The sequence below is a fragment of the Oreochromis aureus genome, linkage group 9 (assembly GCF_013358895.1).
Source record: "Oreochromis aureus strain Israel breed Guangdong linkage group 9, ZZ_aureus, whole genome shotgun sequence".
Taxonomy (NCBI): domain Eukaryota; kingdom Metazoa; phylum Chordata; class Actinopteri; order Cichliformes; family Cichlidae; genus Oreochromis; species Oreochromis aureus.
This window is the reverse complement of record NC_052950.1, coordinates 9,967,375-9,981,742: the sequence shown is the minus strand read 5'-3', so window position 1 is coordinate 9,981,742 and position 14,368 is coordinate 9,967,375. Positions and strand designations below refer to the sequence as shown.

Sequence of the window (14,368 nt, the reverse complement as noted above, 5' to 3'; positions counted from 1 at the left end):
TGGTATGGTGTGCTCTGTGCTCATTAACATTTTAAGGAAATGAGAAAAGTGGGTGACAAAATAAGTAGTAGGTAGGCCTAAAACTGTACATGGCAGAAGAACATACGAATCTGAAAGTCCCTAGGAAATAGGAAAAAAATACAACAAAGACCTGACACAGGTCCTGAGAGACGCATCTGGCTCTTCAGTGGATCAGAAATGGCCTCAATGAAAGGGTGGCTGTTTTTTTCTTATGTCAGTAAGTAGTAAAGTTTAATTTTATAGAGCTTTTCAAGAACAAAAGTCACAAAACGTGTTACAATATAAAATGAGATACAAGCATTAAGTATGAATAGACAAAACTAAATTAAAAAACTAAAGCACGCATGTGCAGGTAAATCTTGGGCTTCTTTTAAAGGTATTAACAGTGGCCACAGAAAGTGCAATAGAAGCAAGGTCCACAACCTGGGAGTCACAACCTTAAAGTCTCCTTGTCTCCACTGTCTCCTTGTGTCCTTAACCTTGACCTAGGTAGCACCAACAACCACTGATGAGCTGACCTTAGACATGGGACATTCTGTAAGTGATCTTAGGCAAAGGAATAATGGATTGGAATAATCAATTAGGGGTGGGTTTTAATAATCGATTCATCGATTAAAATCGATTCTGGCTTGGATAACGTGAAATCGATTCATTAAAATCCTGATTCGATTTTTTAATATAAATTTATTTTGCCCGAAACGCCAGAATCTCAGGTGAAACCTCACAAAATTTCAACAACCACCAAACAGCTAAGACAGTAAATGAGAGCAGGTACACGGATTCTGCACAAGGACGTAAACACACAGCGCGGACCCGCGGATCAGAATCAGTGAGATGTCGCCTTTCTCACCCGATGGGCGCTGCAGCTTTAAGCGGCTGCACGCGCTCCCGCGGACGGCAATCACTTTTTGGCAGACAATCACTTTTTGGCACAACAACTGCACGGACACGGTCGGGGCTGAAAGCCGACAGCTCGCTGCTGATTGTGATGTTTCGGAGGGTCCGCGCTTTGTGTTCACGCCCTTTTTGCGCTGATTCTAAAGCTGTTAGTTTGATCTCTCTCCAAACAATACTGACTGAACCAGCAGCAAAAGAAGATCCAAACTACGCTTCACATAAACATCGTCATGAATTCACTCTGACTTTTCCTGTTTTGCTTCCACCATGATAAAATCACATTTCATGCACAGCTCTCTCTCTCTCTCTCTCTCTCTCTCTCTCTGTACTTCAAGAACAGTTTCCCGTCTAAAAATCTGTTTTCTGCATTATTCACTTGCTTGTTACGCACAAGTCTACTGTTGTTTACAGCGCTGTCAGCCGCTGTTTTTATTTTTTCGTTTTACATACTTCCGAAAAGAAAACCTAATTTCTGCCGTTCAATAATTTTAAACAAATTTAAACTTTTTAAAATTATGCAAAATGCAAAACGCTTAGCTGTGTCTCTAATAAAACCACTGTAACGTCAGAGGTAATGTTCATATGTTGATTAATGGTTTTCTTTCGTTTTTGATGTACTGCAGAATATTTTTATAAAATCCCAGGCCAGGAAAACCACCTTCATGTTTTTCTGTGTTTTATCTTCAGCTACTTTGACACAAAGGCATCTGCTGTGATGCTCACACCTGATAAAGTCTTGCGTGTGTCAGCTTCCTTTTTATAGACACATGTAAATGTACTGATCTGAATTATAATATTTCTGACTGTCAAAATTTCCCAGATTCGAATCGAATCGAATTGAATCGAATCGTGGATCGAATCGATTCGGGACCTTGTGAATCGGAAACGAATCGATTCTAGAAATCAGTGACGATACCCAGCCCTATAATCAATGCATGATCAGGTAAAAGCATATATAATCATAATCTTGGCTGTTTTGTAGAAACTTGTACAAAACAGCCAAGATGCTTATCAAAGCTGAATACTGATCAAAACACCCACATTTCTCACAGGAAGATGAAACGAGTCCATGGGAAAAAAGCTAACAGAGACAAAAATTAGATTTTTTAAAGACAAATAATTAGCTGCCATCCAGTTCTTTAGAACATTTTCTTATATTCTGAATGATTTATATAAATGGATATCATCTGTGTAACAGTGGTATGTCATGTCCTTAAAATCATTCAGGATGTCCAAGTGGAAGCACGGGAGTGACAGGAAGAGAACCAATTCAGCGCTAATCCAAAGATGCTGCAGAAGAAAGATCTAAAAGTACAGGAACATAATATTTAACTCGATGCATTAAATCCCCCAAAATTGATTCTGTTCATCTGGACGTAGCGTTTTCAGTGGGAGGAACGTTTTGTCATTCATCCAAGTGACTTCTTCAGTCTCTATGCATTAAAATATAAAAGTATTATTTGAAACTCTAAGAAGAACTGTTTAGCTGATATGACTAAAAAGTATCTAAAATGTTATTAGAAACTCTGTAACCATCTTTTCTAAAATTTTGGAGATGAAAGGGAATTTTGAAATTGGTCTAAAATCCTGAGGGAGGGAAAGGTAATCGTTTTTTAAAAGAAGTTAAATAACAGTATGGTTAAAATATGAAGGGATCACAGCTAGAAGTTAAAGGGTTGTTAATTATCCAACAAACACATGGCCCAGTGGTGTGAATGACCTTTTTGAGCAGTGAGGTTGGTAAAATGTCAAGTGGGCAAGAAGAGGTTTTCATTTTATGAAGAGAGCATTCAGAGATATCAGTGCAAAGCTCTCTAAGCTGATGCCCAGTTAAGGCATGGTGTCGCAGAGAAAGCAGGATTAATGTTTGCTCTGATATATTGGCTCTTATTAAAAAAGCAGGAAAGAAAGTTTTCATATTCTTGGTTAGGGTGAATAGTTTGAGCAGGAGATACAGGTGTAACAATCTTTCTGATGGTGTCCAGTAAAACTTTTGGACTCCCTCTGCTGTTTTGAATTAAGTTTGAAAAATATGTAGCTCTTCCATCTTTCACCATGCTATTGAAACAGTGTAGGAGTTCTCTTAGATAATGATGATTAAAATGAACCTGGAGATTTGTGGATTTCCACAAATGCTCTACTTTTTGTCAGCTACACTTGAAACAGTCAATACTTTCATTCATCCAGGCTAAGGATTTAGCAGAAGGGCCATTTCTGGTTTTAAAAGGAGCTGTGTTGCTTAAAACAGACACAAACCTGTAATCATTAAATGATTGGACCATGAAAAGTGCATAATTGTTCAGGAAAACAAAAAAGATAATTGAGGTTAAATACAGCAGAAAATGTATCTACTTAAAGATGATGCGAGAGACAAATAGATGATGGCCAGTAGGATGAGTCAGAGCTGAAGAGAAATTAAAAAGAATACACATGTGTTCAGATATAAAAATAGTCCATGATCAGGCCCAGAGAAAAACATGCTCTAAAACATGTTCCTTGTAATGAGTGGGGCCTGATGCTTGCTGAATCACATTAAAAGATCCCATCGTATTAACAATTTTTGCTGTAGATTTATCTGTAGCATAAAATATGTGGGAACTGAGGAGGTCATGAGAGAGGTAAAGCAATGAGTGTCTACAGGCGCCTGTAAGACACAGTGGTGGTGTTGGGGATGGTGTCAAAATGGATTGGGAATGCATAAAAAAGTGTGGTCAGATTTTAGTCCAGCATGCAGTGTTATCTGGAACGTGTCTGATTGGCAAATTTTTTATCTTTCAGTATGTCAATTATCCCAAACACACTGTCAATGCAGTAAAATCACACCTGGTTAGAAAAACACAATATGTATCACTATCAGCCATGGATTGACATCCTCAGACCCCGCACCTCAACATTATCAAAGAAGTGTTGATTATCTTGACAGAGAACTGAACCAAAGGCAGTCAACAAATCTCTGAATGTATTTGAAGAAGCTGGGAAAAACTATTCCTGAAGACTACTTAAAGAAATACAAGAAAGCTTGACTAAGAGAGTTCAGGCTGTGTTGAAGAATAAATATGATCATACCAAATATTGACTTTCAAGCTTGATAGAATCGTACAGACTTAGTTTTTTCCCTATATGCTGCATTTACATGTATGTTTGTGCATGTTTGAATAATTTGCTGCACCTATTTCCCATTGATCTGAGTTTTAAGTATAATGGAGAAATATATATTCCCTAATAAAATTGGTTTTCAGCTAATTGAATTAATCCTTTGGTTAAATTAGTATAATCTTGTAAATACCAGACACAAGGGCAGAATGCATTACACTTTTAACTTGGATCTTAACTGTCTTAAATATCAAATCTGACTAATAAGCAAAAGCCTATTTTATAATGGTGGGTAATAAAGAGATCTATATTTGCCTCAAACAAAGGAGGAGTCATACTCAAGAGGCCACTCAACTTCCAGTATTCAAGAGCCAATTATCCAAGTATAAGCTAATTGGCACACTGTACATTGTAATTAGCTATGCGCACTAGGCTCAGTGTGTTACTGAAGGTTCTTGAGCTTCATTTGAAGAGAAAACACCATTTCAATGAGTCTATTTTATTTCTCACAATGAGAATTTATCAAAACTTCCTTTCATAAAGCCAAGAATGCTAATCAGAGCAGAGAAGAGGTCAAATAAAACATGTTTAAACTTTATTCTCATATAGTGGGGTATCTGCAAAGTAATGAGCTTTTGATTTTCAAAAAAGTAATAAATAAAATATGACAACTATTTCCCATTAATGACATCATCTTAAGCAAAGTTAATGACTCACAGTGATAAGGTACACAAATACAGCCCTAGACGTTGTGCAGCTAAATGCTATTCACTGAGCAGCTATTTCTGCAAATGGACTTTTTTCAGCCTGACATGTGAAAGTGGAAGTTTTATTAATAAAGTTCAGCTGCATTAACAAGTAAAAGGCTAGCATAGCTATAGCAACGCCACACATCTGATTTTGATTTGATTTTGATTACGCGAGTTGATTTATTTTTAAGACTGTATGCACACACAGTGTATGACAGAGCAGTCTAAAGGATACACCTTCCTATCCAAGCTAGGCAGCATTGGCAGATGACTTAGCAAGTATCATCACCTCTGGCTGCTATAAACCAATAGCTTCATACTGTTGGTTTCACATGACGTCACATAATTAAGGTAAAATACAGCTGAAAGGCAAAATGAGCTCCTATTTGTGCTTTCTAGCTTTTTTTTCAGGACTGGCTAGCCAAAATGCTAACAACTGACCACTCAGTCTCTGCACAGCAGCTATAAAAACATAGGGTAAGCCTCTGAATGTGAACACACTGCTAATGCTGTCATGCAAATGCTGTGGCCAAATTCCACAATCCCTCCTCCATAGTATAACAGCCAAGGCTGTTAGTGTGTCGTTTTTTCATGTTTTGACTAGCTTCATGTCATATAACCTTCACATACCTTCTCATCGCTTTGTCATTATTGCCCCAGAATTCTGAGTAATTTTGATGTTAATCCTGAGAACTAATCCTGATAATCCTGAACTGTTTATTAACTTACATTGGCTAATTAACTGGCAACTTTGGTCTGAAAATTAAGAAATTCCTCGACCACGTTACTGACACATCCTGATGGAAAATACATATAACAGGATATACTTTTGTACACTTTGATGACAGAGTAACTGGAGAGATTTTAAAATATGTGCCATGTTTAAACATCACCAAAGTGGGAATCTGGCAGGGATGTCACTGTTAGTGGTTAAAATACTGCAACAGTCTCAGAGGGGAATTTACAAGTGACTATCCTCAGTGTCCGATTAATAAAGTCTATAAAGAATTTGCAGTTTTTTCTCACATATGTGTTGGACCAGTGGATTGCCCACCAGGGCTCCGCACTGGAGCTGCAGTTGTGACTTTAAAACAGCAATCCTGAAAAACATTATATGATGTCACAGAGGCTTCATCCACCACTCACAGCCTTCATTGTATCCATTGTATATGTATACATATATCGGCAGATCACTGGTAAAGTTATTGTCTCATCTAGAATGTGGTTCTGGCATCATCCCATAAAACCCAGTATTAGTGGAGCTGTAGAGTCTTGTATGGTGGATAACTGCCACAAACTGGTGCTGTACTAATGTGCACTCCTGTATTAACAGTTTGCTTGTCACTCATTGCACATCAGAATAAAGGTTATGCTTAGATGTACACACCAAATAAGTTTTGAAATAATAACTACCAAAATGTTTAATCACTAAAAGACAGCCTCGGTATAACTCCTGTCAAAATTCTTTGCTTTTCGGACCCTGCAGCTCTGCAGAATGACAAAAGACCCCTCACAATGAACTGCTGTTTCTGCCTTGCTATTTTTTCTGTACCAACAAATACCACTTGATGTTGCTGAGCAACTAATGCCAGAAAAGAGGAAGCAAGCGTATGAAAAAGGAATAGCACAGCAGAGGGAATGACAGTAAAAGGATAGCAAAGCAATAGCATATAAGGTTTTTAGATGAGCACAGCAAAAGGCCAGGAATGCAATTCCTGCAAAATGCTAGGGTGACAACAGAAGAAAGGGGAGATAGAGGAAGGAGTAAAAGAACAATTTTGAAAAAAATTGGATATTGGTCTATTAAGCTTTGGGATGAAAAACACGATTCACATGCACACTCACTTTTTGTAGCTTTCAGAGCTATGGATGGTGCGCTAATGTCTGCCGGTGTGATGTTTCTGCTAAGAAAAGAAGAGTCTTGACAAACTGAAGAGGATGTAAGAAGCATTTTAAATTTTGATGCTTTTCTCAAATAGGACATAGAGCATCAAATGCTATACATGCAGTACTGAGCAAGTCTTGAGCTAACCTCTTTTCTTTATATTTTTATACAGTTTGCATGTTTTATAATGAGCTTGAAAGTCAACTTTCTTCTTCAAAACATCCTGGATTCTCCTAGGCAAGCTTTCTTGTAATCTCTTTAAGTAGTCTTCAGGAATAGCTCTCCAGCTTTGAAGGACAACCGAGCATCTTTTTTGCCTTTTGTTCTATTCTCTGTCAAGATTATCCCACATTGCTTCAACAATTACAAGATCCAGGCTCAAGTTTTCAGGTTATGGGTCTTCAGGAATTACCTTGTTGGCGAAAAACTGCTATTTTATGCCTGTTAAACTGTGTTAGTTTTGATATGAATGTGTGAATGTGTGTGTGAATGGGTGAATGACTGGATATGTAAAGCGCTTTGGGGTCCTTAGGGACTAGAAAGCGCTATATAAATACAGGCCATTTACCATTTACCATATATTTCATATATATCAAACATATATTATTATTAACTGTACACATTTGCTCTTAAGTATCATCTTTATTGTGGAAAATGAGTTTATTCCTTCTTTCCTTTAATCAGCCACAGTGTTTGTGCATGTGTGAACTACTGACATGCATGATGTTACAGAAGAGAACTTCAGCAATTCAAGTGTAAAACTAAAACTAAAGTGTAAAACAGAGTGCCCCCTGTTGACTCAGATGTCCCCCTGATTTGCACAAGTGCTGCTCTTGTGTTCCCTTTCACTAAAAGACACAAGATCCCTATAGATCTATGAGATATCTCAATACATTTTTATTTTTCATTAATGTGAACAAACACTTTTTTCTGACAGACACTTGTCATGGACCGACTGTCTACGTCTTTTAAACCAGACTGAAGAATTCCATGGAGGTACATGGTTTTTATGGTATAAGGCGGATGCAAAGCACTTTTTTTTCAATATTATGTCACTGTTGCCACTATGATGACAACAAGTTAAAATGTTGCATTGCACAGTAGAACTCTATAACTCCTTTACATGAAGCAGCACATCATGCTTTGTGGTATGCTTCATCTCTCATGGGCGACTCAGTTTAACAACCACTCACTGATTTCTTGATTCACAGGTTCACAGCTGATGAATCCTACAGGCTTTACTGCTCTGCTGAATTTTCCTTTGGCTTCACCATGAGCTTTATGTTATCAGTGGATTTTAGTAGTCATGTTCATATGGAATCCACACATCGCTTTTGGTGCTTTTTTCAAACTTTCTGTATAAAACTTAATAAAACTTGCCTTGATGAGTAATGAACCTATCTCAAACATATCTCTGATAACGCTTTTACTGCAGTGTTTAATGGTCACTAGAGGGTCTGGTGCCATGAAATAACAGACACAAAGGATCTATAAAAAGTCTCTTATTGTCTGTGTACCATTATACACATGACCCGATCATACTGCTGCGCACTGCTTAGGAAGGGAGACTGGCAGCTTCAGCTTGAACAAGGTAGGTACTTATGAAAACTGTTAAAAAAAAAGTCCACATCAGTGTTTATTTATCAGCCATGCTACTACTTCAAATATCTGGAGGCTTTACAGATACCTAGTACCTCAGAAATTTTTTTTTTTTTTTTTTTTAAATATGTCACAGTCCATACTGGAGTGAAAACTTAAGATGTGTCCATGTGAACTGCTCACAATTCCTTTGGACTTTGTGTGTTCTTATCATCCACAGTTTAACTATCTTAAAAAGTCGGCCCTCCATGCTGAGCTATAGCTCAAGAGTCCGCTTTGGAACAAAACCACTGGGAAAACAAAACAAGAAACCCCACTGTAGCTGCTGGTAAATCTTGTTTACTGAGACTCTGACTGGCCAGCTCCCCAGACTACTTATTAGATGCCCTACAAAGAAAACTAATGTAGATGAACACACACACATTCACACACAAACATTTATCCCTCAGTGATGCATTAACCTTTAACCTCAGCTTACATCTGGTAAGCACACAGACATGTGTGCAAACATTTCAGCTAATGTGAAATAACACTAATGTTGTCTCATACACCAGCTAAACAGCTGATACATTATGGACATCAGTACTTCTGTGTTTTACTGATGACCTTTGATAAGTCCAAAATAGAACTGAAGAACACTGTGAGATGAGAGGCGGAGAGAGTGTGAGGCTGAGCTGTTTCAAGGTGTAAAAAGAGCAGCAATCAGATGGAAGCTTTGAATTAGCAAAACAAATAGCACTATTCAGAGATGGAGCAATGAATGATGCAAAAGCATTGCACATAGATGTGTGTTAACAGCTTTACACATGACAAACAGCAGAGCCTGGAGTTTCCAAACACAATCTTCTTAAAGAATATAGAAATAAGCCCATTGGTCTCTGAGCAGTAGCAGGTCTGTTTAATTTTAATTACTCGAACTTAACCGTCTGAACCGGCTCTGTTCTTGCTCCATTAAGACTCCATTATACTGGTGGGAACAGGCATCGCATCACTTCTGGTACTTCTTTTCTGTTCTACTACAGATGTAATTCCTTTAATTGTCTCAGGAAAAAAAAAACTAGAGGTCACATTTAATTAAGACGCAAACACGAATGCAAGCTTCTTTTCCTTTTACTGTCAGTGTTTCTTCTTCTAAAAAAGTAGGGCTGAGAAAGTCTTTGTGGAGCTCATTGGTAAGCAACGTTTATGGTGGTGTAGAGAAAACTGCTTCACTCCCCGTTGCTGTAAAACTATGACCAAAATTTCTATCTGCTACTGAAGAAACACTGTGCTGCAGTCTGAATACAGCAATCCACCTGGAACTGCAGACTGCTCAAAAACATCCTATGAGGGGCTATAAGGACTTAGAAGTAAAATATGAGACCCACGCATGAGGGTGAATAAGCAAAGGCCACAAAGCACAATTCTAATCTGATCTCATCTGATGTAATCTAATTGGTTTGCTAGGGAAAACATTATCCAGACTTATTAATGGTAAAGGTTTTACACATTTATTCTAAGAGCATTTTGTGGCGTCATGGGTGAACAAGACACAGGCTAAGTGTCCACTGTTGGTGCGTCCTAACTGTTTTGTTTTAAAGCTTTATGAAGAGCCAATTAATATTTACCATTTCATATTCCCGATGCACTTGACAAAGGTGGTTTCAGTTAGTATGGACTTCTCACTTCTTTGAACTAACTTCAAACTACCCTCAAATTACTATATTCCCCTGGAGCTCTCAATGCTTTAATACCTTTTTAACTTTTTGGGGTGTTATCTGTTTAAGTTGTCCCGTTGCTCTTGTCTGCTCAGTGTGTTTTATAAATGTTTTTGTTTCTTTCTTTCAGATAAAACTTCTAAAAACTAGAGTTTAATTTCAATGACACTGCCTCGCAGTATAAAAATGTAATATTTACAGCTTAAAATTAGATTTTTTGTTTTGTTTTGTTTTTTAAGCATGTTTAATAAGATAATGCAGAAGAAAAACTATTTTTCTGGCATTTTTGAAATCTCACTTTGGCATGAGGATAAGAATACTAAAGTAAGTCTTATTCAGAGAGCTCAAGATTTTGCTTGAATGTTACTGTTGACTAAATCTGGGGGTGTTTTTTCTAGGTGAAAATAACAATAATAACTTTTTTAAGGCTTAGAGCTTGGGGAGTAAATGAAGAATGTTTTCTTCTTCTTTTTATAGACTTCCTTCTATATATGTAAGTACACATTAAGATGGGTCAAAGAAAGATAACGTTGAATTGCATGTCTGTTTGATCTGTGTAGCAAATGAATCAAAATGACCTTATTTTAATCATCATGTACATTATCCATAAACCTCTGCACTATTCTACTAAGCTACCCCATAATTCATGAATAATAATAGCATGACATTGGATGTGGCTTATTTGAATGAATTTCAGAATTAAACATTTCATCAGCTAAACCAGCATCTACTGAACTGCATTCTGAGCAGGACAAACTGGAGATTTGAGTTATTTTTTTAAGGATAGACTGACCTTGTACAGATGAAAAACAAAATGTGACCAATCAAAGTTGGCTGGGCTCAACATTTCTAGCACAGAAATAATGTTGAGGCATCAACCAATCATAAGTCCCTGTGTATACACACTGTAACACTGCGCATCATTGCACATTGGCAACAATGTCACTGGTGACACTTTGTCTTTACTATATGTCACTTTTTCTATTGTGCTTCCATCCTGGCGGCTCTTTGATGCTCATAACGAACATGTCAACATGCTTATGTTACATCATCTCTAATTTTTACAGATAGCTATAAGATAATTGTTTATCATTTCACTTTTGAGTGTTAGCACACCAAGAAGAGTCAATATCCTCTAATTACATAGTGATGTGAATGCCATTTTTATGCCATAAAACATGCTGCTAACAACTAAACATAGCTGAAGTTATTACAATTTGTCTAGAGGCAATATGCAAATTCTGTGTGAATGCAATGTAGTGTACTTCCATAGTGCTTTTCTAGTCTTACTCTCTACTCAAATTGTTTTAGACCACAAGTCTAGACGCTATACACTACGACTTTATCCACCTCACATCCATTACCAAACAGGAATCACTGTTTACCCTTTCCGTGTCTTTGGACTGTAGGAGCAAACCCATATAAACAACTAGAAACAGGGAAAAAATGCTGACTACACACAGAAAGGCCCAGGACAACCAGGACAATTGAAACTGGAAGCTCCTTGCTATGAGGTCAAAGTTCTAACCACTGCACCACCGTTACAATGCCCAGAAGTCTGCAATACTTTGTCTAATCTACAGATAACATGAACATGAAGGTTAAACCAAAGCAAAAGCCAGTGTATCACTAAAGTCTTTTGCATTCATCACATGTGGACCAAGAATGTTTGTGCAAGATTTCATGGAAATCCATCCATGAAATATGTATTAAGATCGGTCAAAGAAAGATAAGGTTGAATTGCATGTCTGTTTGATCTGTGTTTCAACTGAATCAAAATGACCTTATTTTAATCACCATGTGCATGTACATTATCCATAATCCTCTGCGTGTTATTTAAAGGTTAAAGTTTGTACAAGTTCAAGTAGAAATGTATTAAAGCATTAAACTGATGACCCTGTGAAGAACATTGTACTGATTTATGTCAATACTTTTAGTTTACTTCAAAGTAAGATTCAGCATTCTCACCATGATCTCCAATTCATGAAATAGCAAGGATGAACTTTTCACTTTTAGTGCTTTGCTTTTTGAAATATTTATCGTAACATGGGGAGCTGCAAACTTAGAAAGTGAGTGTGTGTAGCTGTTCCATTAAAAAAATAAGAAATTTAGAAACTTGGGAACAGAGCTCAAAAGCTTTCAAACATCCTGAAGAATAAAGGATGCTCGCAACAACCGGCTTGTTGTCTCATCTGGTTAAGCGGGTCTAGAAACATAGATCAGTGTAAGACAGTGAAGAGCGAGAGAAACAGTCTGGATAGACTGAGACTGACAGAACTAGATGAGAACCCCCAACACAGTGTCACAAAGCAGATGACCAGATCATCAACAGCCCCGCTGACTACCACTGCCAGCATGGCATTATACTGCTGCTTTCCTCTCATCACTGTACCTGCACCAGCATCTCATCTCCCTACTGCTGCTTCAGTTATGAATATCTCAGACATGATATATTCATGAAACTATATGAATGTAACCACAGAGCTGTGCAGTAACCAACTTTGTAAATAAAAATCTCTCAGCCCGGGTTTTAAATGAGAGTCATAAAGAAACAGAGGCCCTCATCTTCTCAAGAAAATGTAAGGAACCACAGTCTATTCTCAATGATGGCTTTTTATTATTACAAAGCCTGTTTTGCATCTGCTTTTTCCCCCCTAAAGTTTAGTATATCATATAAATGCATGAGGTGGGAGAAAAAAACCTTCTTAGGCTGGAAAAGCTATTTTGCATCGAGTAGATATACTCTTTTAGCAAAGTCGGAGCCACAGTCTTACAGCCAACACAATACATATCTATTCCAGCATGATTATTTATACATATATTTTAAGTGTGTGAGTCCCAGCTCTCAAGTATGATACTTGAACCAAAAGAACAAAACTAGACACTATGGACTTTACTTTTCTAGTAAAGTGGGAATTTGGTTTTTTGAACATACAGTTAGTTTTAGTTTTTTACAGGAGTTTTATGCAATATTGTGAAAAAGTACCCTTACTGCTTCCATAGTAATTAAAAGTAGCAGCAAGTTGCAACCAGGTTCTGTTAATTAAAAGCATTTGATTATTTGATCATCAGCAAGTGTGAGCACCTTTTGTTGGTTGGTCTGGAGCATTCAGGACTGTGTTAAAACAACACCACAATGTTCCCAGGAGCAGACATGCCAGCAATTCCAGCCCAAAGTCAGACCATGTAGTGTTCTGAATCCAAGAGCTACAGCTCAGATGCTACAGGCATCAGTTAGCATGTTAAACATTAAAGATCATGACAAAAATATTAGAAAAAGACTGAGTGGCTTGCTTAGGAGGGTTTCCACGTGAAAGCTTCTTCTTTCTAACAAGAGGATGGTAGGTTTGCAAAGTTACATCTGAACAACCCACAAAAGAATGACCTTTGGACAGACCAGACCAAAGCAGAGATGTTTAGCCATAATGCATAGCACCATAATTACATATTACACAAACCCCCAGCACCAAGTGCCACGCACCAGGTAAAGGGGTGATAATTTGGGTGTGTTTTTGGAGCTGCAGGACCCGGGTACCCTGCAGCCATTGAGTTGACCAGGAACTCCTTTTTATGTCAAAGTATTCTAGTCTCAATTGTGAAGCCATCTGTCCAACAGCTAAAGCTTAGCCCAAATTGGGTCATGCTACAGGACAATGATTCCAAGCACAGTATCTACACAAAAATGGCTGCAAAGGAGAAGTGAGGTGCTGCAATGCCCCAATGCTCAATAATGTTGTAAAGAAGAGTGGACCAAAATTCCCCCACAATGATGATATAGACAATGATTACTTAAAGCTGTTGTTGCTATGAGTGATTCTAAAGCATGGGATGTACTTAGATTCTCACAGGACTTCACAGAGTGAAGTAAAAACTTTCTTTTTCACTCATTAATCCTCCATCCACTATATCCACAGATCTCTAGCTGAATCACATGTGTACAGATACAGTGCACTGTACCTGAAATATTTAGATATTCAACATGGACAGATTTCTCCATTTACTGTTAAAGCTTCTCTCTCTCTCATCAGTTCAGTCGTATATCTGCACTGCTTTCCTCAGCTTTTTATTTTTATTTAATTTCGCGTTTGTCCTTTCAACAAGTGCGCTGTGCACCACAACTGCATTTCCATATATATTTCCTGCTGAACAATTATTCCCCTATCATTACTAAACTGATAAACCAGTACCTCTTCAGCATTTGGATAATGATGTTATCCCTGAAAGTGCTGTCTCACACCTGAAACCCCCTGTCCCACAATGGCCTCATTAGCCATTTAAGACATTATCTGCGTGAAGGTTGTGTAAATGAAAAATGTGGTCGCTTTTCACGAGGCATTCAGCACAGGCAGATAGATAGAAGTGCAGTCACACGGTTGGAGCGCCTCCCCTGCAGCTTGCTGGAACTGAAATATTTGAATATTTCCCCC

General features: G+C 37.7%; 1 long non-coding RNA gene across 1 annotated transcript in view; it reads right to left on the bottom strand.

Annotated features, from left to right (window-relative positions):
* LOC120441900 overlaps window positions 1–14,368 on the bottom strand; it is a 51,462-nt gene that overhangs the window by 36,760 nt on the left and 334 nt on the right. The window lies entirely within an intron of this gene.